Source organism: Desmodus rotundus, chromosome 3 (assembly GCF_022682495.2).
Source record: "Desmodus rotundus isolate HL8 chromosome 3, HLdesRot8A.1, whole genome shotgun sequence".
NCBI classification, from domain to species: Eukaryota; Metazoa; Chordata; class Mammalia; order Chiroptera; family Phyllostomidae; genus Desmodus; species Desmodus rotundus.
This window is the reverse complement of record NC_071389.1, coordinates 199,804,321-199,823,613: the sequence shown is the minus strand read 5'-3', so window position 1 is coordinate 199,823,613 and position 19,293 is coordinate 199,804,321. Positions and strand designations below refer to the sequence as shown.

The 19,293-nt window shown below is 61.3% G+C and overlaps 2 long non-coding RNA genes across 3 annotated transcripts in view; both read right to left on the bottom strand.

Annotated features, from left to right (window-relative positions):
• Positions 1-18,864, bottom strand: part of LOC139440810 (uncharacterized) — a 30,798-nt gene extending 11,934 nt beyond the window's left edge. For both annotated transcript variants that reach the window (XR_011651059.1, XR_011651060.1), the window contains exon 1: positions 17,251-18,864. This is a non-coding gene — a long non-coding RNA (uncharacterized lncRNA). The remainder of the gene's footprint in view (positions 1-17,250) is intronic.
• On the bottom strand, positions 7,608-9,918 carry LOC123478586 (uncharacterized). Its single transcript, XR_006653838.2, has 2 exons — positions 9,811-9,918; positions 7,608-9,688 (listed from the first exon to the last, which is right to left on the bottom strand). It is a non-coding gene; the product is annotated as an uncharacterized lncRNA (long non-coding RNA).
• Positions 18,865-19,293: the final 429 nt, after the last annotated feature.

Below are 19,293 nucleotides of genomic sequence, written 5' to 3'. Positions count from 1 at the left end.
TTATCTGTAACAGCAGAGCCCGGGGCCCCGATCTAGCTCGATGACGACGTTGTTTCCTTTACAGATGTCACGTCCAGACACCACACTGGGAACAGTCACGGGGACAAGGGTGGGCTCTGCCTTGCCGTCGTGGCCGTGTGAACCCTCTGCAACCCAGCCTCACAGCGTCCGCAGGTCACCCACGCGCCTTTAAAATGGCCGCAACGCTCCTGTCACCCCCCACCGTGACCTTCTGCACCTTTCGTAAACAGCCGTCATTTGGGGGGTCAGTTTCACCCTGGCCGTGCGGTTGATTTTGTGATGTAAGTGATTCTCCCCCCACTGCAGAAGAAATGGATCCCGAGAAAAGGGGCGAGAAGCGGTGGATGCTCGCAAACGTCCGGGAAGGCTCGCCCATCCCAGGAACTGCCTGTCCTGGGGCCCCTGCCACAGTGCGGACCTGCTGAGTCACCCCATCGGCGACTGTCACAACCGCTTCACCCCAGCAGAAGGGCTGGCTGCTCCCAGTCCCTCGCGTCTGTGAGGCGTTTGGATGAGCACCTCCACCTTTATGTACAAATCTTCCCCCTTCCCCCGGGGAGACGCTCCCAGAAGCAGGGTCCCGGCTCAGAGTTCAGGAGTGCGTTCACGGCCCAAAGCAGCTGCTCCAAGGTTTCCCCTCGGAACCTTCCAGAGACCTACCAACTGTCAGAGGTGGAGGTCAAAGAGACTCTGGGACAGGTGGGGAAACTGAGGCTCAGAGCGGGCGGGGACTCCCGAGGGCACCAATGACAGAGCCAGGCCCTTGGGAGGGTGGCGGGCACCGATGCCCTTGCTCATCACAGACAAGGGGTGGGGGGGCCCCACGGGGCTGGACAGGCCAAGGGTCACTGCCAGGGAGGGGAGGCGAGACAGCCCCATGGTCTGCGGGGACCCCCGTGAGCTGTGACGTGGTGGCGAGACCACGCAGGACATTTGTGCATTGGAAATATCTGACCTGAATTAACAGACTGGGCCACTACCCACCAATGACATCTGATGGGCCAGCAGACCCTCGCCTTTCACACCCAGGGACCTGAGACGAAAGGTCCCACAGTCTTTGATGGTTGAACCTCGCAGCTGGGTCTTCCGGATGGAAACCCCCAGAGAGGCAGCTCGGCCCTCCCGCGCCCCTGCCGCAGATGACGGTGGACACCCTCCCTCCACAGCAGGCAGGCAGAGCTCGACCTGTCCACTGGGCGCCATCCCATAGCCTGGGACGAGGTCTCAGCAGCCCCTCACATTCGTCCTAACAGGGACTGCGTGTGGGGGAGGTGAGCGCACCCTCGGCTGCCTGCTGGGCGCGCCCTGGCTCGGGTGTGGCTGCAGCACTGAGCACCGGGAGGCGCTTCTCCTCACCCATGTCCGTTGCTGGATTCCATTCCGTTCATTCATGAAATGTTCCCAAGAGCCTGCTCTCTGCCAGGCTGGTGACTTGGGCTGGTCTTGCCTGCAGTGCCCACTCTCCCAGGGCAGACGCCCATGAGAGCTGACCACCCAGCTTGGGGCCACGGGCAGGCGGGGCCATCGGCAGGGGAGACCCAGGAGAGGGCAGGGCAGGCTACCAGGGACGGGATGTGCCCTCAGGAATCCCAGGAAGGGGAGACTGGAAGGGAGCCCTGGAGGATGAGAGACAGGGAGTCCAGATCCCTGGGGGGGACGGGGAGGGGACAGATGTTAGGGACTTGCTAAAAGACAGCAGAACGTGGGCTGGTGTGGGTGTGGACTGCCTCCCCTACCAGAGGGTCTCAGGGATGCAGGGGACTAAGACAAGGTGGGGGTGGGGGTGCACTGGCCAGAGGAGCCTGCCAGCCGCCACAGATCAGCACGCCAGGCGGTATAATCGGCGGGCACTTAGGCTCTGCTTCCCCCCCCCCCCCCGAGGGAAACGTTCTTCCTTTCCTACACTGTCCCCCTCTCCCTGCATGTGGCAGTGCACCCCGGCCACCACGGCTGCCTGCTTCCACGAGCCAACTCTGGCCGTTTTCTGGAGCTCTGTGGCCTCTGTCACAGGTGTGTGGCAGGCGCTCGCAGCCCGGTCAGTGGGTGCCCAAACACGTGCCACGCAGAGCCTGGCCGGCACAACGGCCATGGCCAAGCCTCGGTCTGCGGCCTCCGACTGGCTCTTGGCCTCACCAACAGCCCTCTCTGGTCAAATCCAGTGACTCCTTCCCAGACAGGAAAAAACAATTTCTCCTTGAAAACAAACAAAAACCCCAGAACTGAGCATCCAGACGCACGGGCGTTGCTGCCTCATTCTCTCCGCCTTTCTCGTCTTTTCTGGGCATCATTGCAAGGTGCTGGAGAGGCAGCCTGAGCCTCTCATTTCACAGATAGGTAAACTGAGGCCCGGAGAGAGGATGAAGCTTCGTCAGTTCCTCCCGAGACTCGATGGCCTGCCCGGTACAGAGAAGCCAGAAGCTCCCGCCCCTGTCCAGCGCTCAACCCTCGGCACTGAGGGGCCTGAGCAAGAAAGGACAAGGTCTGAGCCGCAAGACCCAGAGCGGGCGCGGCCCTGGGGGACCTGGGCACCGAGGGATGGCAGCCAGGGTGGGCAAGCCCAGACTGCTGGGTCCCCTTGCACAGAAGGCTGCTGCTTGGTGGTTGTGGGGAGAAATCCTGGGGGGCAGGGGGCCCTTGAACTTCAGGGGTAGGGCTTCGGGAAAGCAGGCTGGCTCTAGTGGAAACCAGTCAGCAGCCAAATGCAGCGGGAGGCCCCCCCAGGGTTTCCATGGGGACGGAGCTGGGAGGCAGAGCTCTGGCAAGGCTGCCACAGCAGATGTGGCCAGGGCAGGGCTGGCGCGGGATGGCGGGAGGGGCGGCGCTGCGCCTCGTAGCCAGGCCCTGCCTGGGACGTGGCAGGCCGGGGGGCCGCACGTGGGAGCGAGCCTGGGGCTGCGGGTCCACCACCGTCAGGAAGGTTCCCAGGTCCCCAGGCCTCGTTGCTGGGAGAGGTGCCGTTTCTGCTCCCCGCAGGCTGAGCCCAGCCCCCACCTGCCACCATCTTGGCTTGAGCCCCCTCAAGGGTGCCCCCGTTTGCAGAGGGAGGCCCCCCTGCCTGTGAGCACAGGACAGACCTGGCCTCTTCGAGATCTGCTCGGTCTAGTCCCTGCGGTCTCCTCCGTTCCCCAGCCAGGCCGACCCAGAGTGGGCTCCCAGCCTCTCCCAGAGGTGCCCGGGGGAGTCCTGTGAGCGTCGAGCAATTTTGAGACTTAAGGGACCTCGTGGGGTCGGGGACGTGAGCACCACAGTGGAGTCTCACAGGTGACCAACGTGGGCCCGACTGCCAGAGTCAGCTGGTTTCACATGGGCCTGTCCTGCCATGGAAACGACACCAGGGCACCCCTGTTCTGCCCTGATCTGAGGGAGCCCCTTGCAATGAACCCTAGTCTCAGACCAGATGTCTGTGGGTGCCGACAAGCCAGCTCCCGGCCCGTCCATGGGCCGCGGAGGCAAGCATCTCCTCGGGGAGGGGTCGGCGCCCCTCAGATGCTGAGAGGCGTCTGCAACAAGTCCCCTCAGGAAGAACCTGAGAAAGGCCCCCGCTGTGGTCTACAGGGCTGGCTCCGGCCCTCCGGCCCCTGAGCCCCTTTGCGAGCACTAGAGGGCGCCAAATGGCCTTGCCTGTTTGGGGGTTTTCTGCATCTCCCAAAGATTTTTATTCTCAGTGTGTGAATGACAAACTCTCCAGAGAGCTTCCGAGATCGGTCAACTCCATGGCTCTGTCCTTCCCGCCACCTGCTGCCACACTGTGCGCTGCCCATGGGCCAACCAGCATTCACAGCCACAAAGGCCTGGAGCCCTCACCCCCACAAGGCACCTGGGGGCTTCACCAGCCAGCCCGCTGGCCCTGGTCCGGGGACCCCCCAAACCTGCACAACATGACCCCTGGGAGGGGAAGGATGGAGGGAAACCCCAGCTCTCCCCTGCGGCAGAGCAACTGCAGGCCAAAAGACAGGTTCCTGTTCCTGCTGGGTGTCTGGGGAGAACCCGCTGAGGTCAGCACCCACGAGAGGCTGGGGGTCTGTCCCACCCAGCCCGGGGAGAGCGCGGGTCCTGCAGGCAGGGCCCTGGGTGTGGGTGCAGGCTTGGTCACCCACTAGCTGTGTGACTCGGGGGACGTTCCTCGGCCTCTCTGAGCCTCGGTTTTCTCGCACAGAAGACCGCCCATCCCCCCTGCCACGCGGCCCCCGCCTTGCGGCTATCCCCTTCGAACCCCATTCCAGCGCTGGAACATCCTCGGCACGCGCCCCGGGCCCTGACCAGGTGGAACTGGGGCAGATTCCATTTTAAAATGGGTGTTTAAAGAAGCAGATTACAGGGCCCGGCCCCGGCACTTAGTGGGGAGTCGACCGAGTCCGCACCCCCACCCCGAAGGAGCGGAATCCTGTTTACAAGACTTGAGGTGCGCTGGTCCTCCCTTGGGGAAGACGGGCGTGACCCCGATTCTTTCCCCTGCGCCAAACGGGTGCCCCAACTGGCCCTGCCCTGGCCAGTCTCCCTCACCTCTCTCCCAGCAGCTGGACACTGACCGCGGTGGCCACACCTTTCCCCACGGTGCGGGCTGTGGCGGCCCGCCACGCGGCCTGGCCTTCGGAACGTGGCCCCGGCTGCAGAGCTTGCCTCTGGTGCTGGCGCGCCCAGGGCTGAGGCCAATGGCCTTTGCCGCCTGAGAGGCCCCACAGGTGTTGGCGTCGGACGGTTTGCTAGTTGTGCACAACAAAGGCTGAAGCCGGAGGATGCCCATCCACTCCGCCAAGTCCTTCGCCACACGCTGGCGCACCCGGGCCCAGCCCGTGGGCAGGGGCCACTCACCTGGACCTGGAACGCGGGGCTCGGGCGGAGCACAGGTGGAGCTCTTCGCTTCGTCAAGTTGAAAGTGGCCGCACAGCCAGGCGGCTCTGGCGGGTGGGAAGGGCGGGAACTCTGCTGGGGCCTCCCACAGCCCTGCACCCACGCCTGGGCCGGAAGTTCCGGCACACCCACTGTAGGAATCTCGGGCCAGGCTGGGCTCCCAGGAAACTGGGCCAGAGGTTCCTGAGCCCAGGCTGCACCCTGCCCCCACCCATCCAGACACCACACTCAGAGACCAGAGCCCTCGAGACCAGGCCCCACCCACCATGGTCCCATCAAGGGCTGCCCAGGCCTCTGGGGGAGCGCCAGCCAACAGCGTCGTGTTTAACCCCACGGGAAACCTGTGGGCAGGACGTCTTGCTCCCCTCACAGGTGGGGAACTGAGGCTGGGATGGGCGGGGAGCTCCTGAGAGCCCAGGCCCCATCCTCTTCCCAAGGGGCACAGAGGGGAAAACCACCCATGGCCTCCCGGACAGGCTCTGCCTGGGTGCGTCTGACCGCCCCCCAAGGCCAACAAGGCCACCCCGCTCTAACTTGAGGGGCTGAGGCCTTGGAGTGGGAGCCACTCTTCCCGGGGCCTTCCGTGTAAAGGTGTGCCAGGCGCTCGCCGCCTCCTCAGCCCTCCGGCCCCCACCACGTGCCTGCTGGCCCTCCCCAGAGGCCCCAGCCCCGCACGCAGGCGCGCACGCACGCACTCACCCGCCCTGCTGGCCAGCCCACCCCAGGGCCTCTGGCCGCTCCTCCCGCGGCCCGCTTGCCGGGAGCCTGCCCTGGGCCTGCCCCAGCCGCCATTTCCTCTCCTGGGCCTGGAGGCTCACTTCCAGTCTGCAAATGGCCGGCGCCCGGAACCGCCTGTCCCAGAGGAGCCAGGGCCGAGCCTGGCCCGGACCCAGGGCGCAGCCGGCCGGGCAAGGACCTCCTTCCCTACCAGGAGCCCGGCCCCCGGGCGGCCCGTCCACCCGCTGCCTGCTTTGGCAGCCCCAGGGTGGCCCAGGGACGGCAGGGCCCGCTAGGAAATGAGATGGCCAGCCCCAAGCAGGCAGGATGCTTCCAAATCCATCCGCCTCTGGAAACCACTGACGTGCGCAGGACACCTGCGTGTGTCTACCCACACGTGTTCCATGCACATGCCACGGTGTGGAGCACACTGTCCACATCTGGCCGCCGCCTGCACACTCGTGTGTGCACCCGGCGAACACAGAAGGAACTCGGGCTCTGGAGGACGGCAGGCTCAGGTTCGAATCCCGTCCCATCCCTTGGCAGCTGGTTGATTCTGGGCAACTCACTGAGTCCCCGCTTCCAGGCGTTTCTGAGGGGTCTGTGCTAACCAAGCACTCGAGTGCTCCCCTTTAAGCGCTTTATGTACGTGTTTCTGTGAAGTAGGGACCCCTACTGCCCCACCGCGTGGCTGAGGAAACCGAGGCAGAGAGAGGCGAAACTCTGCCTGGAGCAGCACAGCTTGGGAAGAGACGGGCCCCACCGGAATGCGGCCTCCGAGCCCCGCCGCGCTCTGCGCTTCCACAGGCAGGAGGTGCTGGCGCTGGGACGGCTCCCGGGGAGAGCCTCTTATCACTGCCGTGGCCACCGCCCTTCCAGTGACCCCCGACCCTCGGAGACAGACCCTGCTAGGCTGGGCTGCTTCACCGGGCCTCACCTTTGAGCGTCCCCAGACCAGGGCCAGCGTCCTGGACGGCGCCGCTGGTAAATCCAGTCCAGATGCCAAGACAGGAGCCGACAGGCAACCAGACCACTGGAAATGGTTGAAAAACCCGGGAAATCAGCCCCCCAACAGTGCTGGCAAATGTCATCAGCTTTTCACTTTTTCTTTCATTCCCCAGGGTCTCCACCAACAGGTACGTTCCTGAGAACAAGCCGCAGCCCAACACTTGCGTGACTCTAGCGGGGGCAGGGGCAGCGGCTGCGGCTTGCAGGACGCAGCAGAGGGAAGTGTCCCCCTCGCCTGGCAGACGCAGCCTCCACGGCTGGGAACGAGGAAAGGAATCCAGGTTTCAGAAATGCAAGCAAACACTTAAAGAGGAGGAGGAGGAGGAGGAGGAGGAGGAGGAGGGAGAAGGACCCTCGGAGCCGATGACACCGTTCTGCGAGCAAATTCGCAAAATAAACAGTGCTCCATCACTGGCAGGCTTTCGTGCCCGTAAAACCGCTCTGCCGCCCCAGTGGCTGTGAGGACCGATAAATGGTGTGCTTTGTTATCTTGGCGAGATAATTTTTTTTAAAGTTTATGGCTACTCTGTAGTTTACCTGTTGAAATTTTTTCTTTTTTTAGTTTGGATTTAAAAGTAGCTTTAGATCATGCAAAATATTAATCAACTGCTTTTTCATAGAAGTCTTGTAATAATTTCATGTAAGTCTGTATATAAAATTCCTACAGATTTAATGCCGGTCCTACAGAGAGTATGAAGATACTAAAATCCAATGTCCAAACACCCCCCAATTTTGAATTTAAATCTAGGGTTACGGTGTTCCTGCTGCAAAACAAGATAAAAATTGGTGATTAACTAAAACCTTTCAGGTCCTTTGACTGAGGTCACTGGGAGTCTCCAAAGGCAAAGACAAAGAACAAAAGTTGCAGTACAATCTAACTGAGGCGGCCGCGTTCCTCTGTGGAATTTTTCGGGAGCGAGGAGATCATTCAATAAGGCTGTTTCTACACGCAGATGCAGCTTGTTTACGGTGACCTCAGTTCTTCGAAATTGTCGACTCCGCCATTGAAATACGCTGTGTGTTCCAACAAGGGCCGGCAGCCGTAATGACAGACCAGCCCATCTGTCTGCGAGAATGTATAATTTCAGCCTATAGTGGAATTTACACAGAAGCTGTGATGGGGAAACTGCTGTGCGTGGTACTTTCTTTAAAAAAGTCCTGCTGAGAATTACCGTGTGCCATGGAGAATACTGATAGTTTGCCCGATTAAAAAAATAAAGATTCTATGGAATTTTACTGATTTGGGAAAGAAGTACATTTTACTGATTTTACCCAAGTTAAACTGAGACAGTAATTGATCACACATAAACCATCCAGCTACACAAAGCTCACGCCGGAAAAGGTGTTTCCACACACATTAAAACCATTAAATGGAGATAATCTTGGTGGAAAATACTCATTTAGAAAGAAAATGCTAATTTATGGAAATTAATTGATTTTATGCTACTTGCCTCACCTTGTCCAAAAAGAAGACAAGTTAATGCTCAGGAAATTTGACTACCTATCATTCCAGAATGCAGCATGAAAAGTCTGTTTCACCCATGTTAATTATACCAAAAAACCCAAAACCAAAACAAAAACAAAAAAAGATGAGGTGGGCAGCTATTAAAAGCGTAAATTATTTTAAAAATGATTACCTCCCCCATGCCCCCCCCAAGCCCCTCTCCCTCTATACTCTTGGCTCTTCCGTCTTTAACATTTATTACACCCTGTTTTTTTCCTACTCCTTTTCTTTTGTCCCCAGTGTTTTCTTTGGTGCTTGTTAAATATTTGGGGGGAAGGACTGCAGCGACAGAATGTGGCTGTCGTATCGCAGAAATGTTTTAATTATCTCTGCTGTGAACGCCAGTCTCTGCAGCCCCGAGTCCGCCAGGATCCGCTGCCGTCTGATCTCAGAACAAAAGCGGCTGCCGGTGTTCCTCGTGTGGGCTGAGCTCAGTCTCAATATTTGGTGGGGTCTGCTCCCGCCAGCTGCTCAGGCCGAGCACACAGAGCCCGCATGCCTCTGAATTAGAGAGACAAAGATGTGTGTACGTGGGGATTTTCTTCTTAGTTGCAGTCTAGAACTTTCTGGGGCTGATTTTCCATTTTCCATAAATCAAGATCCTGGCTACCCGGAAACGGGGGGAAGCCAGGCCGAGTCTGTGGGCCACGCTTTTGTCAGCCTGCCCGAGGGCGGAGGTGAACTCAGAGCTGAACTTTGCAAAGCCCACCTTTTAAGGGAAAAGCTTCAGCCACTCTGAAGGGTCAGGGACTGACAGAGGAACTCAGGCAGCCCCGGGGTCCTGCTCTCCGATGGGGGCGGCCGTGTGGCCGCTCGAACACTCAGGTTTCTAAGGGACTCCCTCCCCCGCTGGCCACAGTTCAGGCCCTGGACAGCCAGGTGACTCGGCCACTGCTCTGCTGGTGGGAGCTGGGGTGGGATCGGGACCGCGCCGGCCCCCCAGGGGTCTGTCCGGCGGACGAGCTCATGTGCAGCCCACGCACCATCGGTGGGCACAGTGGTTCCGAGCCAGGCAGAGCCCCGGCAGCACGCAAATGAGCACCTTAAATATAAAACCCCAAACAGATTTTTCCCACAAAGAGCTCAGAGTCAAAAACAGCTTTCTTTCTTTCTTTTTTCAAAAAATAAAATAAAACGAAAGGGAAAAAGCACTGGACCCTTGCACTGTGAACACGGCAGCTTTAAGGACGCCGGACGAAATAAAAGCGGCTCTGCCTCTCAAGCCGAGTCCCCCTCCGTGTGCCAGCCGGGCCCTGCCTGCCGGGAGTTTGCTGGGAGGGGCACGGGCAGTTCTGGGGGTTCTCCCTTCGCCACTCCTGGCACTGCCAAAATTTAAAATAATAACAACAACAATAATAATAATAATGGCACAGACGGACGTGGGAAGGAAGGCTGTGCCTATTAATGCTCCTGAAACATTCGTTCAAATAACCGAGCAAACAGCTACGGTGAAATAACATTCATTTTAATCGTGCTTTCTGCAGCCTAGAGCTGTGGGCCTTCAAAATAAACGGCTCGGCTTCGGCGTTTTCCCTGCAGCTCTTGGGAGGACTGACTGCACGGAGGCTGGGGGTGGGGGGGCTGGCTCTGAAATAGAATTTTGAATTTCGGATAACCAATTAGAGGAAGGCAACGTAACAGGCCCCGAACACAAGATGGCAGAGCCCTCGGCTTGTCTCCAGCGAAAGAGAAGGGAAGAGGTGACTTACCCAAAGTGCTGGACGACGAGGAGCCTTCTCAACAGCAAGGAAGTGAAACGGTGCTCCCTTCTTGCCTGCCGGTCATAGCGGAAGGCGGCGGAGCGCAGGGCCCGCCGGCCAGCAGGCCGTCCCCAGGTGCCAGACCCATCCGACAGGGCCTCGGCATCCCGGTCTCTGGCCACCGTCGTCTGTCCGTCCCTCAGTCCTGGCCGGCATGGCCTGGGCCTTGGCCACCCCGGCACCCGGAGGCAGGGCTGCCAGGAGCCAAGTGGCGTTGGGGGCAGCCCGGCTGCCAGCCCAGGAGGACGAGGAAAATGCTACTTTTGTCTCCTGCTCTCATCTGGCACTGGCTGCCCGGGGAGGGGGGGCCAGAGGCGGCCGCTGCGGCTCGGCCCCGCCCACCGGGAATTTTTGAAAGATGCTCATGGGTGCCGACAGGATGGCAGACGTGGCAGAGGCGGGTGGGCCAGACCCCCAAACCCACCACGAGGCGAGCGGTGGGGGCTGGCCCAGGGGGAGCGGGAGGAGGAAGCAGAAGCGTCTGGCCACTCAGCGGCCAGCCGAGGAGGACGCCGGGAGCCCGGCCTGGCCAGGTTCGGCCCAGTGCCAGCCCTCCCCGTGGCCAAGCTGAGCGGCCCCGGCGCCATGTTGGGGTGGCTAGTCTGGCAGGGCTGCTCCGGGACTGCAGGCAGCCCGGCCGCTCGGGGCATAGAGGCCGCATTGTTCCCACGCTGGGCCCCGCAGAGGGGCAGGCGGCCGGGGTGCTCCCCAGCGTGCTCCCCAGGCTGAGCTCCCCAGCCCCACCCCAAAAGCCCCAGCCCTCCAAAGCAGCCCATCCTAACCGTTGCCCCGGGAGGCTGTGCCCTGTCCACCGAGAGCCTGGGACGGACCCCGAGCAAGCCAACCCCGCCTCTCCTAGCCTCAGTTTCCCCATCTGTGTGAAGACCAGAAAGAACGGCTCCAACCACCAGGGATGCCGTGACCACAGCATGACAAGTACACACAGAGGGCCGAGCTGGGTGCCAGGCACCCCACTGGTGGTCAGTAGATGGTCGCCACAGTGGGGGGGGGGGCCGCGAGGGGGCCCTCCGGGGTGCAGGCACGGCGCCACAGCCTATCCCAGCCGCAAACCCTTCAATTTCACTGAAACCGAAACCGACCACCACGGGGAAGTGGGGGGAGAAAAGGCGACCATGTTGTGCTCTAGCCCTCGGACCCGGGCAGTGAACTTGAGTTTTAACGTGGGCGCTCTTATATGGAGAGTTATCATACTTCACTGCCCTTTGTTACAGGCACCTGATTGTGTCTGCACGGCCGACCCTTTGCCCGTGTCTCTCCTTCGGCCCTTTATGTGGCCAGGAGCTGTGGCAATGACCGCCGGGCTGGCTCTATGCAGGGGGGCCACAGGCTGCTCATTCGGGTCCCTGGGCAGGCAGGGCCAGCCTGTGCCGGCGAGGGAGCGGGGGGACAGCGTGGTGACCGTGGCTATGCCTGCCTCCCTGGCCCACGGACCTTCCCATCCATGACAACTGGACAGAGGGAGGAGCAGCCCGAACACCTCAGCCCAGGCTGCCAGAACCATGTTTTAATACTGCTTGGTGCCCGCTCAGGGCCGGTCGTGCCCAGAGTGACAGTGGTAGGGAGCGAGCAAGCAGGACGCGCCCAGAGGAGCCCTCGGGTCCTCCTCGTTCTGGCCTCACGCACGTGGCCACGTGACCAGCTCGCCAGCTGATGCCAGAGACAAAGCAGGTAGGATTCCGATGCCACGCGCCTGGCTGGGAACGCTGGGAATTCCATTCCAGCAACGGCTGGGCATGCCTGCCAACAGCCCGGCCCCAGGAGGAGAGGGTCCCCAGGCCCCACGGGGGAAGCCCCTGAAATCCGGGTGGCCATTTTGGGGCCAGCCCTGATGGGAGAGAAGGCAGAGCCTGGGTTTCAGCAGCAGGAGGAGGTGGGCACCTGCATGCTGAGACACGCACGTTGCTACGGCCAGGAGTGGCCCCTGCTGTGCCCAGCCGACCACCCAGGAGATAACAGCCTCTATCTGAAGGCTTGCAGGCCGGCATGGGGCCCAGGACATGATACCACAGCCAGGCCAGAGTCAGGCCCTTCTCAGACGGGGCTGCATGCTGGCAGCTGTGGCCGCCTCTCCCTGGTGCTGGGGCCAGAAGCCCTGTCAGCAAGCCCTCTCCTCTCTGCAGGGCAGGGAGGGCTCCACAGGGACATGCACGGACCCCGACACACTCAGGACATGTGTGTCCCTGCAGGCCAGAACCTGCACACCCGGTGCCAGCTGGGGGCCGAGGCAAGTCTGGGTGCTGGGATGTGCAGCCCACGGGCGGCTCTCGGCAGCTTCTCTCGCTGTTAAAACGTGTGCCGACTGCGGCCCGGGCAACCTCATTTTGTTCTGATTTAAAATATAATTATGCAAGGCTGATTTGAATGTAAAATCGCCCTTAAACATACGAAAGGCGAATCTAGTTTTAAGAGCCCCAGATCGGCTGGCAAATATTCCCCATAAAAGCTCTTCCTGCCATCCAAAATTCCAGAGTGACCACGGAGGGTCCCCAGCAGCCAACAGCAGCAAGAACAACCTTCTTCTATTAATCGTAAGGGGAAAAAAAAATCTATTACTCCTTAAAAAAACAACAACAACAAAAAAAAATCCAGCCTTTTTACTTGGTCCGTTCCCAGGCACACATGTTCTGACCACAGCTACCAGTCTCGGCTGATGGGGAGAGGCGCGGGCGGCGTGCTCACCTCACCGTTCAGAAAGCCCCGCAGCCACCGATTAAATGGTGGGCCCACCACCTGCTGCTCGGGCTAGCCACCCACGCCGGTCTGAGCTGTCCCAAAAGGAACGGCTCCTGGGTCCCGACTCAAACCACAGGTCTCCATCCAAAATTTCACGAGATGACTGTACAGAATTTCACTTGTGAACTTCCCTCCCCTGCCCCAAAATAAATAAATAAACAAAGGTGAATAAAAGCTTATGTTCTGGGGTTCTTCCGCCCCGTGCCACAAGGTTTCAGGGTTTTCCTATTGCAAGCCCCATCTGGGTCAGTTCCTGACCAAGGCCCTGCCGTGAGCCTGGGACCCCAGCCGCCCTTCCCAGGGCGTCCGCCTGGCTGCGCTGAGGCTGTGAAGTTAGCAGGAACCTGGTGGGGCTGCTTCGGCGCCATCCCCAGCAGCCGAGCCGGGAAGGGACGGGGGAGGTGGTGGCGGGCAGGCCTCAGAGGAAGATTCTGTTCATTCTACTAACGCAGACGGCTTCCGCCTGGCGCGGACTCTGGGCCAGGTCTGCCCAGGGCTACAAACACAGCCTCTCCAGCCAGGCAGCGAGTTGGGGGGCCTGTGTGTGCCTTTGCCGAGTCAGGCTGGACTGCCGTAAACCTGCAGGCCGCTCCCCAGGATCGGGGGAGGAGTGAGGAATACCGGAGAATCACAGATATTGTCTAATGACGTTCTCTAACTCTCCAGCCCCGGGGGGACAGGCCCTTTCCCTCCAGTCCCTGTTTTTCTCACTTCCATTCTGCAGACCCTTGCACCGCCCCCCACCCCACCCCCCACCCCCCTCCAGCAGACAAAGGCCGGCAGGGCCTGGCCAGAGGGAGGAGGCCCCATCCGGGCCGTGACTGGGACCCTGGCTACCTTTCTGGTGCTTGCAAACATGTCCCTGCAGACTTTCCGAAGAAAAGAAACTACAGAAGAAAGCAAAATAAACTTGTGAAAGTTTTAACTCCACTCAACAAAGAAAGTCAGGCATTCCCACTGAAAGTTCCCAAGGACTGCAGGCCGGGGGACCTTCTTTCTTCCCTTTCTGTAAACCTCCGCCCCGGACTGAGCTCTCGGGGCCTGTGATGGCCAGACACTTGAGCTCCGTGGTCCCGGCCAACGGGTCGGCCCCGAAAATAAATATTTCATATAAAAGGTCCATTGTCTTTGCTCAGAGACAACTGTTGCTTTTTCTTCCTCTTTGGCCCCAGAACATCAGAAAGCACGGCTGGTGCCTTTCAGAGCCCTTTCTTGTTCCAACAAGACGTTTGGAGGGAGGCAATCTCGCTGGGCCTTCCCGAACGATTGGCTAAGAGAGAAAACCTTCCCCAAACAGGCGTTTTGATAAGCATTTGTGCAGATCAGGCCAGAGAGCAACGAGCTCAGAGCTCATCCGGGAGGTGAGCCCTCCCAGCAAATCGCCACCCGCCTGGCCAGCAAGCACCCAGGGGGCTCCTCAAAGAAGAGGCACCTCTTCCATGAGCACATCCTGGGGAACCCCCCCCAGGGGACTCGGTCCCATCTCGTGTGCCCAGCGCCTCCAGGCCAAGTCCCGTGACCAAGAAAGGCCGGGCTCTGCAGGCTGCTTGGTCTCCCTTGAAAATATCATGGAGGCTCACTGTCGCCGCCGTCTGTGGGGCGGGGGTGCACTTCTAGGTGCCCTTTCTAGTGACACCCAAACGGGCCTCTGCTTCTCACCGACTCAAAAATATAATGATTACTAGCAATAAAAGCCGTGATTACCACGGACAACAATGACGATTACGACGGCAGCAGCCGTTACGGCGGCCCTGGCACATGCCCGGGCCTGTGCTTTGCGGAAATAATCTCATCCCACCCCCCAAACGACCCTCTGAGGTCCGGGTTATTATTCCTGCTCTCAAGCTCGGGGCACAGGCCCAGGGAGGGGATCTGACTGGTCTAGGCTCACGGGCTGAGCCAGGGGCCAGGCTGGAGCCGCCCTGATGTGAGCCAGGACACCCCACAAAACGGGATGTCTGCGGGAGAATTCCCGCTTTCCCCCAGACACGCAAAATCGGCCGGCCAAGCCTGATAACAGACAAGCGTGGAGGTTTCCAGATGTTCTCCTGCCTGGCCTTGGAGGCCTTCCCTACCTTCCAGGGCACTGTCCCTCGGTGGGTGCGGGGGGGGGGGGGGCGGGGGGGGCACATACTGGTGCCTTACAAGAGGCTTCCCGGTCACTGGTGGGTGCCCACCAGGGTGGGCCAAGCCCTCCGGGCCCTCCCTTGGCCCCAGGGGCTGTCTTCGAGTCGGACGTGGTCCAGGCCAGGATGGAACAGGCCCCAGAGCCCTTGAGGGACAGGAACAAATACGGAGGGTTCCCAGAGTCAGCCGTGGTCAGGCGTGAACCTCACAAACAGAAGGGAGCCCTGCCACAAAGCTCCCCCCATTCCGACTGAGCGAAGCGATCTCGGTCTGCTCCTGTTCACGTGGTGTGCTCGAGACGGGGACATGGTGGAGGCTCCCCGTGTCCTCATACGCTGCCCATGTGAACAGCCACCCCCCCCAGCACCCCAGAGACCCCTCAACCAGATCTGGGGCCACAGGTGGCCAGGGGCTGGGCATGGCGAAGCCCCAGTGCAGGAAGGGGCCGCCCTGGTTTAAGGCAAAAACGAGAATGCCAGGGCCATCCCCCCACCAGCCCACCCCAGCCCACGAGAGCCTGGCCCCCCGATCGGCACCCAGAAGTGATGAAAGAAGACGATAAGCCAGGCGCCAGTTTCATTTTCGGAACCCCATCTTTTGTGCGCGTGTCATCAAAAACCAAATTTGGCCTGGAGGGGGTGTCCCAACACATAAGAGGCTCCCGGGGGGCCCGCAGTCGCCCCTGGGACAGGGTTGGCCCTAAAGAACAAGGACAAAGGCAGGGCCTGGGCCCGTGAGGCAGCCCCTCTGTTTCCTGGAGACTCAACTTTGTCACATTCCAAAGGCCAGGGGCACACTTCAGGGTAGGAGACGGGCCTCGGGGGCTGTGACAAACAGCAACCCCTTTGAAGCGGCCCGATGGGCACATCCTTGGGCACTCAGGCCTGTCCCCGTCCCCGTGTCTGGCCCATGGAGGGGTGACGGGCGCCCCTTGTTTTGCAATCTGTTTTAATCCTGGGGGATGCCCAAACAGCCTCGGCAGAAAACCGCGCCATTCCCACCCAGCAGGCAGTGTGTTACAGGTCATCTGTGCACCCAGAGAGAAGGTCTCCCACATTTTGCAGGCGAGGCCCCGAGAGCACCGGAGCTTCGCATAATTACCCACCTCGTCACCGCCAACACCACGCCAAGCACAGCTCCCAGCTGGAGTGCACGCCTTCAGCAGCTGCACCCCGTTTCTGAGATCACTCCCGAAGGTCCCACCCCAGGTTTCGTGTCTGCCAATTGCCTCGGACACAGTCAGAAATAAAATTCAAAACGGGGGATGGGTTATGGGAGGGGGGTAATGGCCTAGCAAAATAGCTGGGCCAGGTGAGCCTGAGGTACCGAGGCAAACTTACAGCCTCCGGGCCAGGGAGGGCCCGACCTTACTGAAATGCTCTCCTTGCTTGGGCTTCTTCCTGGGATCCAGGGAGCCAGGCAGCCCGGAAGAGGGCGGCGCGAGGCAGGCCTGGGCTCCTCAGGCCTCTGTCCACGTTCCCGGAAACGTGGCCTCCAGTGCCAGCTCACAACTCCGGAGTGTTATGGAAATAGGCCGTCCCTCCCCAGTCCACTGTGGTCGAAGCGCCCAGCAAGCTTGTCCGAGCCACACCATGAGCCAGGGGAGAGTGGAAGGGAAATCGCACCTGTGACGTGACCGTGTTAAAAAGTGGGCTTCATCCCCCACAGGGGTGGGTTTCATTTTAACAGGGAACGCCAACGCAAGTACGAACACGCATTTTCAAATCCCAAACAGCTAGAACCGATGAACAAAAACAAAATGAGGCGGAGCCGGCCTGTGGAGCCGGCCTGGGCTTCGGAAACCCAACTTTGAGGAAATTCACGTCAGCGTTACCTGAAACCCCTGGACCGACAGCCAACGTGCATTCCTTCACCCCCTTCTCGCTCCCCACAAACTGGCCGGAGCAGGGGCCAGGCCTGTGTGTGAGCCACCTATAAAGAGGGATTTATTACGCAAAGTTATGAGTTGTTTTCGTTTTATGCCACCATAAACAACAGCTTGCACACAAGGGCCTTTCACACCGCTGGCCTGGCTGCTGCCAGTGTTCAACCAGGGGACCCCTAAGTCAACTCCCCATAAATGCGGGACCAGCAGAAAAATCAAGAGGCAGAGCTGGTTTAGGAAGTGAATGAAAAATTTTTCAAGAAGGGACTGTAGCTTCCAAATAACCCTTCCAAACACATGTAACCTTTATAGAGAGCTTCCTCTTTTCCTTCCATTCTGTTTAAGACGCCTGCTAACGCTACTTTATGTATTCAGCAAAATTCTCTCTGGCCAATGGCTCGCACACCTGAGCTCAGAAGCCGTATTTCACAAATTCCAAGTTCCAGAATGTTAACGCGGGCGGAGGAGTTCGGGAAAGCTGCTGAGGCTTCAGGTTCAAGAGCAAGCCTCCTCCGCGTGCCCCTCATCTGCGGAAGGCCTGTCCCACACAAGGGCTCTTCTTAGAAATCTCTTCATTAATATTTAAATACCCACTAAGTAGCGAAAGTGAGAAATGCACTTACCATTCTCAGGAGTCGCCTTGAACCCGACGGTGACCCGTGGCGCGCAGGTCGGCAGTCGTGCCCTTGCGGGGAGAACGCGCCCGGACGCAGCCCGCGCTGCGCTATGGAGCCCACAGACCTTGCACAGGCCCTTGGCCCTCGGTCTGAGTCCTGGGCTCCAAACGCTTCCCTTCCTCAGGCGCCCAAACGGCAGAAAGCAAAGCGGTGCCGTCTCCTGAAACTCTTCGCAGGGCAGGTCGGCTCCCGCACGGTGCGGGCGAAGCGCACAGCCAGGCCCCGCTCCCCCAGTCCCGCACCGAGCCGCGGACTGCACTGCTCCTCTTCTCCCGGCTCCGTCTTCCCTATATTGAACCACCAGACCTCGCCGAAGAGTGGTCCACCGGACCCAGTCTCCGCGTCGGCGACTAGCGCCGCGAGGGACCTTTGTCCTGGACGAAAACGAAAGCGCGCCGGGCCGGGGGCGCCCACGCCCTGCCGCGGAGGTCCGGGCCAACACGCCCCGCGACTTTCTCCAAGTTCACGTGCATCCCCGGGCGGGCGGACGCCGTGGGCCCGAACTTGCAGCGCCTGGCCATCGGGCGCGCTGAAGCTTTCGGGCGGGATGGGGGCGATCTGGCGGCGCGGGCCCGAGGCACAATGGGCGCCGCAGGACTGGCGGGCGGGCGGGCGTGGGGACAGCGCGGGCCCGGCCTCCGCGCGGCCGCTCATCTGGCGCGGCCCGGGCGCCGAATGCGGCGGTGGAGGCTTGGCACAGACGCGCCTCGCGCCCGGTGCATGCTAATGGCCGGCGGCCGCGCCATGAATTATTCAGCAGCGGCGCGGAGAGAGCGAGCGCGGCGCGGAGGGCGGCCCGGCCCGCGCGTCCCCCGCCGCTGCGAAGCCGCCGCGGCGACTTCCCAAACTTTCCCCGGTCAGCACCGAGGATGCGGCCCCCGCGGCGTCTCCGTCCCCGCCCGAGCGCGCCAGCCGCGCTTCCCCCGTTGCCGCCTATTTTATGTCTTTTGTCTCGGAGTTGGCACCTGTCCCAGAGAGCGCGTTTCCCTGCCCACCCCTTCGCCGCCGGATCGGGGCGGGGGAGGGGGTACGGGGGGCCCGGAGAGGAGGGGACGGTGGGTGGGGGAAGCAAGGCGCCTACGGGCCCCGCAACCCCGGGAGACCGCCTAGAGGCAACGGCCGTGCCCGCGAGCCCGGGCTCCCCTGTTTCTCGGGGAGGTCAGAGATTCGGCTGTGCCTGGAATACCAACGAGGCCTCCCGGGGCCCCGGCCATGCCCACTGCAGGCGAGGACAGGGCGCGGCCCCTCCCCAACTCCCCCCTCCGCCGCGCACCCTCCTCCCGAGGCCCGCGCGCGCAGGCGGGGCGGGAGGCGCGAGCAGCGGATTCGCCACCCGGGCCCCGCGCCTCGCCCCGCAGCCCCGCGTGCGCGCCCCCGCGAGCACGCCGCCCTGGGAGCTCCCCGCCCGCGCGCCCCTGGCCCGCGACCCCGCCCGCCTGCACGCGCGAGGCAGGGGGTACCGCGTTGCGGGGATCCAGCCGCATTTTGTTTCGCGCCCGGTAGCCCGTGCACCCAAAGCGGGAGGCAAGCGCGAGCCCCAGCCCGGCCCGCCTCCGCTGCCCTGGCACCCAGGCGGCTGCCGGAGCGCGCTCGGCGACTGCGCTCCGAGGCCCCGGCTGCCATGATTGCGGGCAGAGGGGCGCGCGCGCGCACTCCCGAGTCGAGCTTGGGGACCCGGGGCCGACAGACTGCCCCTGGCCTGACCGCAGCCCCGTGAGCGCCGCGGACAGCAGCCGAGGTCGCCAGGCTTGTCCTTGCTGGTGCTAGTGTGCGCCATGGAGCTCGAGACGAGGCTCCGGCACCGAACTCGGGGTCGTCGGTGGCAGCGGGTTTCCCCCGGGGCTGGGCGCGTGCCACAGCGACCCTGTGGCGGCTTCCCGGACACCGCGGGCCGGGCCGATCGAGGGGCGAGACGCCCAGTGTGGTAGGGGACGGGGTGCACGGGATCTGATGAAGTGGAGGAGAGCAGCGTCCTGTGCCCAGAGATGG